Consider the following 9,156-nt stretch of genomic DNA (forward strand, 5'->3'; position numbering starts at 1 on the left):
GAGTCAACACCTTATTGTAGTTGTGTTAAACATTTATTTTGAAGCTTTCAGTCTCCGCCTGTTGGACATCTCTCCCTTTACTTCATGTGAATTATTTTTTTTTTAAATTTTTAACTCCAACTTTATTGAAAATTTCAACATACACAAAATGACAAAACAAACTCTTAAAAGGATGAACAACAATAGCTAAATATACAGAACACATTCAAAACGTGAGTCAAGACTAGAAGGGGTTAAATACAAATAAATTAAAAGAGCAGACAACAAAACTGGAGCAATGTAAACAAGAAAACAAACAACAAACAACAACAAGGAGGAGGGCCAGGAATCAAAACAAACAGAATTTAGACAAATCAGACGAATCTTCAGAGCAATCCTGCTAGATTTCACTTTTTTCAGGGAGAAGTCAAAACATTTGAAATCATTGATAAACCAGTCAAAGGAGGGTTTGATATTTCTCCACTTCCTACAGTGAATATTTACACATGAGTAGAACAACGTTTACCATGTCAGTAACAGAAGGCTTTAGATTATCCATGAAATAAACAATAATGAACAAATCAAAAGAAGGAATATCGTCAATTTTTAGCGATAACCAGCTTCTAATGTTGACCCAAAATATTTGAGACAAAGGACAGAGTCTAAAGTCTCTTCAGATTCACCACAGGAAGCACCGGAAGGGTTCAGATAGATCAGGTGAATGATTTTAAAATGGGTTTCTTTCACTTTAGGGAGAACAGGCATCTGAATATATTCTGAATGTGTTTTAGACAGAACAGAAAGTTCAGGAAGCGGCTCTCTGTGGGAATCATGGAAAAAACGAGATTTTAGGATATTCCGAATAACTTTATTTTTTTACTTTAACTTTATTATTATGACATGTCCTATCACACAAGTCACACCCATCAATCATCAATTTTGGGAACACAGCCTGAACATTAGCGTACATTAAGGTGTTCTGGATTAATGGTCAGGGAATCGCTTTAGAAACTTTACTAAAGATACGAAAACAGTAAGTAAAGTTAAACTTGTTAACAAAGGATGTATAGTCTATTAAGTCACCATTTGAATTCAATAAATCAGTAACAAACATAATATTTCTCTCAACCCAATCATTGTTGAATAAGGATTTTCTATTGATTGTGATTAATCTATTTGTCACGTTTCAGGTTGGAAACAGGAGAGGACCCAAATGCAGAATAACTAAAGATTTATTTAACAAAAAGCAAAACAAAAACTTACTTAGAAAAAATCCACGATGAGAAACACAGCAGGGAGAGGAAACACGTTCCAGGACAACGACAGACCACGAGACACTGAACCGACAAGACACTCAGGCAGACACAGAGACTAAATAGACAATCAGACACAGGTGAGACTAACGAGACAGGTGAGGAACATCAGGGTCATCAGGACAGGAGGGAAACACAAGGAACAAAGAACACTGAGGACAAGTACAAAGTACAACCAGATCTACAAAATAAAACAGGAAACACTAAAGACTTAAAACACAAGACAGGAAATAAACTAACAGGCAACATAGGAGGACACAAGGATACAGGGAAACACACTCAAGACTAAAGTAAACATACTCAGAACATACAAACACAGATCACGAGGGAAACAATGAACTAAAACAAGATCAAATACAGAACAAAAACCAAACCACGACATTTGTCCACGATCGTGATGACCCTGTTGTTCCACAGAGTTGAACAGTGAGGAGAAAAGTTATGAGTAAATATCATTTTCCAAAAATGGAGAACCTGACCTGGTGGAAATTAGACAGTTTTAGTGGAATTTTGAACACTTCAAAATCACATTTTAAAAGAAAGTCTAAAGCGTCTGTTTTACTAAACAAAGATCTCAGAATATGAAACCACATCGAGTTTGTTTGGGACAAAAAAGACGTCATCCAATTGATTTTAAACTGATTGAAAATCAAGAGCATTGACACCACCCTGATCATCGTCTTTTAATGTCGTGAGCTTTGTTTCTCCATATGAACTGAAAAATCACTGAATTAACTTTATTAATATTGTTTGAGGAAATAAACAGGGAGTGGATAAATAAGTTTAGAGACACCTTCTGCTTTAGATAAAATAACCCTGTATAGTAAAGTCTCTGATCAGCCAATGACAAAGAGACTTTCTGATATCCGGTTGGACACGTTCATGTCTTCTCTTCTTGTTCATGTTATTTCCAGGTATTTTACTTCTGATTCCACTTTAATAGAAGCAATTGTCGTTTCAGAACTTGTATGAATGGGAAGTAGTTCACATTTATTTATGTTAAGGGAGGAGCCTGAAGCATTCGAATAATCTGAGATTGTATTGATTTATCTTTTAGAAAAATAGACGTGTCGTCTGCAAATGGACTTATTTTAAATTCTTTGTTGAAGATTGAAGTAGCTTGTATTTCAGGAGAACATGTGATAAGAATAGTTCAAAGTTGAGTTGGTAAAATGAAAAGCTGAGGAGAGATAAGGCAGCCCTGTCTTATGCCTCGAAGAACCTTAAATGTGGGGGTCATCCCAGGGTTCAGGGAAACACAGCTGTTCATGTATCGAGCATCTTAATGATACAGAACTACAAAGTGTCACGCTGTCAACAGGAAGGGCTGCTCAACGCTATCAAAGGCCTCTAGAAATAACACATAACTTTCTGTACTAATAAAATGGTTGTCGTCTAACAGATCAAGTATCAGTCTGGTGTGGTTATGAATATTTCTACCCTTCACAAAAGCAGACTGACATTCATCTAAACGGTCAGAGTCAACATGTGCTAGTCATTTATAATCATTGCATAACAAGGTGATTGGCCTCCAGTTGTCCAGTAGAAGTGTATTCTTATTAGGGTGATCAGCCCCTGCTTCATAGTGACAGGTGATATACAATCTATAAAAGCATTGTACAACATCTCTCTGATATCTTTCCAAAACAAAACATCAAATTCAACGGTTAAACCATCAACACCTGCTGACTTCTCTTTAGACATCCTCCAAAGCTTAAAATCTCATCCATCACTTTCTTATGTTCATTTATTCTGTGAAAAAGTGGAGCACAGCTTTCTTCTGAAAAATTGGATTTGTATGAATTACTGTAAAGATCTCCTGTTTCTTTAGTGTCTAGAATGACATCATTGATGTTTAACTTCCCAATTTTCTTTTTTGCTTGTCTGTGATTTTCACCTTCCTCGAACCAACGAGCTCCAGAACGTACAAAAGCCCCTTTGCTTTTTCCAAGTATAAATGATCCCAGTCAGACTGGAGGCTGTTTAACTTGACATGTTCTATCATTGATCTTTTTTAGGACATAGATTGTTTATTTCACTTATCAACACCTGTTGTTTTTATTTCTTAAGTTTTGAGATAAATTGACTTGTTTTGATTTCAGACTCTTTAGTTTTAAATTTAAAACACTCCCACTTACTAACAGATGACATTTCCATTTCAGAAATGTCTCGAGCTAACTTTATGACCTCATTGCAAAAAACTTGATTATCAAGAAGACTGTTATTAAATGTCCATATAGGGTGAAGGTCAGACTCGGTACTACACAATTTAAGCAACAAAGAAATGACACAATGATCAGTAAGATGTCACACTTACAAACATTATTAAGTTTAGAGATATTAACCAATAGTCTAATCTTGAGCCTTTATTAGCAGGATTAAATTAAGGTGTATTTTAATTCCCTGGGATGTTTTAATCTCCAGTAATCAGTCAAATTTAACTGGGAAGTAAATTCAGGGATCATTTCTTCGTGGTTGTGACATCATCCTCTCCAAGGAAGACGATCTAACCAAAGATCAGGAGCTCAATTAAAATCCACCTATTATGATTTTATTGGTTGCATAAGTCACTTTCCTCCATCAGTCTGCTGTTCAGTGGTTTTAGGTTGTAACCATACACACATATCAGAATGTCATTTATATCATTATACTCAATCACTACCATCAGCCAATGACCATCAGTGTCGTTTCTGTGGTCAATTATATTCCCAGAACATCTGTTGAACAGAATCAGAACTCCAGCTGAATGAGATGAACCATGACCCCCCCCCCCCCCCCCCCCCTGCTGTTTCCAGGATGAAGCGTCTGCTTCTGTTGAGTCTCTGTAAGAAAATAAATGTCGTCTTTTGCTCCTGACAAAAAAGAAAAGCTGCCGTACGTTTTGTCATATTTTTCAGTATTTAAAGAAATAAAAGAAAACATTCACCAAGTCAAACTGTTCAAAGAAAGAATGTGCTAGAAAAAGGACGAGCAGCTTTGTCCTCATCAACCTGCTGATTCAAAAAACCTTTCAGTGTATCATCCTAATAAACCACTGAGCCACACACACACACACACACACCGTGCCTGTAACCATAGAAACTAAAACTTTTATCACTGATTATTTTGGATCAACCCCGTTGGTTATTAATCAATCATGTCTCCTCACTTCCTGCACAAGCGGCCACAGTTTGGTGCGAGCCTCTCGGCCTTCTTTGGACAAATCTTCCTTAAACCTGATGTGCATCTCACTGCAGACTCTGGCTTCCCTCGAACGTCTCCAGACCTCATCCCGAACGGTTCTCATCCCGAACGGTTCTCATCCCGAACGGTTCTCATCCCGAACGGTTCTCATCCCGAACGGTTCTCATCCCGAACGGTTCTCATCCCGAACTGGATAATATGGCCCTCGGTGTGTTGTTGGAGTGAGCAGGGTCGTTCTTTGTCCCCAGACGATGGACGGTGTCCACTGTGTCTCGCAGACATCGGTACCACTCGTGTGAGAATGCTGTATGCTCTCCATCCTTCTCAGGTTCATCTCCTCTTATAGCTCCTCACACGTGTTTTCTCTTTTAACTTCGTCCATTTTTTTACTCAGCACATCAATTTCTTTCTTGGTCTCGTCTTTCGCCGTTTTGTTGTCTTCAATACGCTTCTCAAAGTTTTTAAGCAGCAGTTTGTTCGTCGACCTTTTTGGTTACGACCTGGATGGCGTGCAGGATGGCGTGCAGAATTGCAGCACTATCCTCTTCTTTCTCGTCAGGTGCCTGTGTTGCTTTCATCTTTTTCGGGTTTGGACTTTTAATAGGAGCATGGCTCAAATTACGTCTGCTGTCTTTAGGAGTTTCATCCACTTCAATATCACTGTCATTACACGCCTCCTGGACGACCTTCACATTGTAATCGTGGTCAGACATGCTAGCAGCAAAAAAACTAAACTTTTACAAAAATATACAAACAACAAAAGATGTGCAAATTCTTGGCACAAGACTTAATAATGAGAACGACAATAAAAGGACTAAACTCAGACTCCAGAGCCTGCAGAGACCTCGCCTCTCACTCCGCCATCTTGAATCCTCTCACTTCATGTGTCTGTGCTGCAGACAGTCTGTGGTGCAGACAGTCTGTGGTGCAGACAGTCTATGGTGCAGACAGTCTGTGGTGCAGACAGTCTGTGGTGCAGACAGTCTGTGGTGCAGACAGTCTGTGGTGCAGACAGTCTATGGTGCAGACAGTCTGTGGTGCAGACAGTCTATGGTGCAGACAGTCTGTGGTGCAGACAGTCTGTGGTGCAGACAGTCTATGCTGCAGACAGTCTATGGTGCAGACAGTCTGTGCTGCAGACAGTCTGTGCTGCAGACAGTCTATGCTGCAGACAGTCTGTGCTGCAGACAGTCTGTGCTGCAGACAGTCTGTGCTGCAGACAGTCTATGGTGCAGACAGTCTGTGGTGCAGACAGTCTATGCTGCAGACAGTCTGTGGTGCAGACAGTCTGTGGTGCAGACAGTCTATGGTGCAGACAGTCTGTGCTGCAGACAGTCTATGGTGCAGACAGTCTGTGGTGCAGACAGTCTATGCTGCAGACAGTCTGTGGTGCAGACAGTCTGTGGTGCAGACAGTCTGTGCTGCAGACAGTCTGTGCTGCAGACAGTCTGTGGTGCAGACAGTCTGTGGTGCAGACAGTCTATGCTGCAGACAGTCTGTGGTGCAGACAGTCTGTGGTGCAGACAGTCTGTGGTGCAGACAGTCTATGCTGCAGACAGTCTGTGGTGCAGACAGTCTGTGGTGCAGACAGTCTGTGGTGCAGACAGTCTGTGGTGCAGACAGTCTGTGGTGCAGACAGTCTATGCTGCAGACAGTCTGTGGTGCAGACAGTCTGTGCTGCAGACAGTCTGTGGTGCTTAAGATTCTTGTTAATTTATCTTTTTATTTCTTGATGGGCAGAGTAACGTTTGGAGATTATAAACCCCCTTAAAGAGAAGGCTTCGATGTTTAGACCGTCACCTGGAACAGGCCGAAGGGGGTCTGGACTCAGAGGAGCTCTGTGGACACCATCAGCTGTTCACCTCCCTCCTCTAACTCTCCGTTACTGCTCGAGTCAGATTTAAAACTCTGCAGCTCTCTGACAGAAACGTCTCCTCCTCACCTGACCTCTGATCCAGGTCTACACCCCCCCCCCTCACCTGACCTCTGATCCAGGTCTACACTCCCCACCCCCCCCCCCCTCCTCACCTGACCTCTGATCCAGGTCTACACCCCCCCCCCCCCCTCACCTGACCTCTGATCCAGGTCTACACCCCCCCCCCCTCCTCCTCACCTGACCTCTGATCCAGGTCTACACCCCCCCCCCCCCCCCTCACCTGACCTCTGATCCAGGTCTACCCCCCCCCCCCCTCCTCCTCACCTGACCTCTGATCCAGGTCTACACCCCCCCCCCCCTCACCTGACCTCTGATCCAGGTCTACACCCTCCCCCCCCCTCACCTGACCTCTGATCCAGGTCTACACCCCCCCCCCCCCCCTCACCTGACCTCTGATCCAGGTCTACACCCCCCCCCCCCCCTCCTCACCTGACCTCTGATCCAGGTCTACACCCCCCCCCCCTCACCTGACCTCTGATCCAGGTCTACACCCCCCCCCCCTCACCTGCCCTCTGATCCAGGTCTACACCCCCCCCCTCACCTGACCTCTGATCCAGGTCTACACTCCCCCCCCCCTCCTCCTCACCTGACCTCTGATCCAGGTCTACACCCCCCCCCCCTCACCTGACCTCTGATCCAGGTCTACACTCCCCACCCCCCCCCTCCTCCTCACCTGACCTCTGATCCAGGTCTACACCCCCCCCCCTCACCTGACCTCTGATCCAGGTCTACACCCCCCCCTCACCTGACCTCTGATCCAGGTCTACACTCCCCCCCCCTCCTCCTCACCTGACCTCTGATCCAGGTCTACACCCCCCCCCCTCACCTGACCTCTGATCCAGGTCTACACCCCCCCCCCCTCACCTGACCTCTGATCCAGGTCTACACCCCCCCCCCTCACCTGACCTCTGATCCAGGTCTACACTCCCCACCCCCCCCCCCTCCTCACCTGACCTCTGATCCAGGTCTACACCCCCCCCCCCCTCACCTGACCTCTGATCCAGGTCTACACCCCCCCCCCTCCTCCTCACCTGACCTCTGATCCAGGTCTACACCCCCCCCCCCCCCCCTCACCTGACCTCTGATCCAGGTCTACCCCCCCCCCCCCTCCTCCTCACCTGACCTCTGATCCAGGTCTACACCCCCCCCCCCCTCACCTGACCTCTGATCCAGGTCTACACCCTCCCCCCCCTCACCTGACCTCTGATCCAGGTCTACACCCCCCCCCCCCCCCTCACCTGACCTCTGATCCAGGTCTACACCCCCCCCCCCCCCTCCTCACCTGACCTCTGATCCAGGTCTACACCCCCCCCCCTCACCTGACCTCTGATCCAGGTCTACACCCCCCCCCCCTCACCTGCCCTCTGATCCAGGTCTACACCCCCCCCCCTCACCTGACCTCTGATCCAGGTCTACACTCCCCCCCCCCTCCTCCTCACCTGACCTCTGATCCAGGTCTACACCCCCCCCCCCTCACCTGACCTCTGATCCAGGTCTACACTCCCCACCCCCCCCCTCCTCCTCACCTGACCTCTGATCCAGGTCTACACCCCCCCCCCTCACCTGACCTCTGATCCAGGTCTACACCCCCCCCCTCACCTGACCTCTGATCCAGGTCTACACTCCCCCCCCCCTCCTCCTCACCTGACCTCTGATCCAGGTCTACACCCCCCCCCCTCACCTGACCTCTGATCCAGGTCTACACTCCCCCCCTCCTCCTCACCTGACCTCTGATCCAGGTCTACACTCCCCACCCCCCCTCCTCCTCACCTGACCTCTGATCCAGGTCTACACCCCCCCCCCCCCTCCTCACCTGACCTCTGATCCAGGTCTACACTCCCCCCCCTCCTCCTCACCTGACCTCTGATCCAGGTCTACACTCCCCCCCCCCCCCCCCTCCTCCTCCTCACCTGACCTCTGATCCAGGTCTACACCCCCCCCCCCCCCCTCCTCACCTGACCTGTGATCCAGGTCTACACTCCCCCCCCCCTCCTCCTCACCTGACCTCTGATCCAGGTCTACACTCCCCCCCCTCCTCCTCACCTGACCTCTGATCCAGGTCTACACTCCCCCCCTCCTCCTCACCTGACCTCTGACCCAGGTCTACACCCCCCCCCCCCCCCCCCCACCATCTGACGATGAAAAGCGTCTGCTCCAACCTTCACTACACGGTCCTAACACTCTCACTACACTCTTCTCCTCTGTCGCCCCCTGGTGGTGGGACGAACAACTTCTCCCCATTTGATCCTCAGAGTCCCTCTGCACCTTTAACAGTCCTGTAAAGAGCCAGCTCTGTTTTTATTCTCCAAAGTTAACTGATGTTGTAAAAACAACTCAAAGTGGTCATTTAGCATCGTTAACAAACTGTGACCTTCACTTCACCTCTTTGACCTTGAATTCATCTAGAAGGTCAACAATCATCACCGCTGATGACGCTGACCTCCTGCAGACTTCATGATAATCTTAAATCAAATGAGAACAAAAACAACAACAGCCATGTTGGGTTTTCATGTTTTTATTGGTTAGGTCATCCTACTCGATTCAAACGATTAAATTAAAACAAGAGTTTAAACATCGTCTGAACGACGAGAGAACTAAATGATTCAAGCCTTCGTTTAAAAAACAAACCAAACAAATCAAAGTTCCTCCTCAAACACTTCAATCAGGACAACACACACACACACACACACACACACACACACACACACACACACACACACAGAAATGTCACACACTATACACAAC

This window comes from Symphodus melops (genome assembly GCF_947650265.1).
Source record: "Symphodus melops genome assembly, chromosome: 3".
Lineage (NCBI taxonomy): Eukaryota > Metazoa > Chordata > Actinopteri > Labriformes > Labridae > Symphodus > Symphodus melops.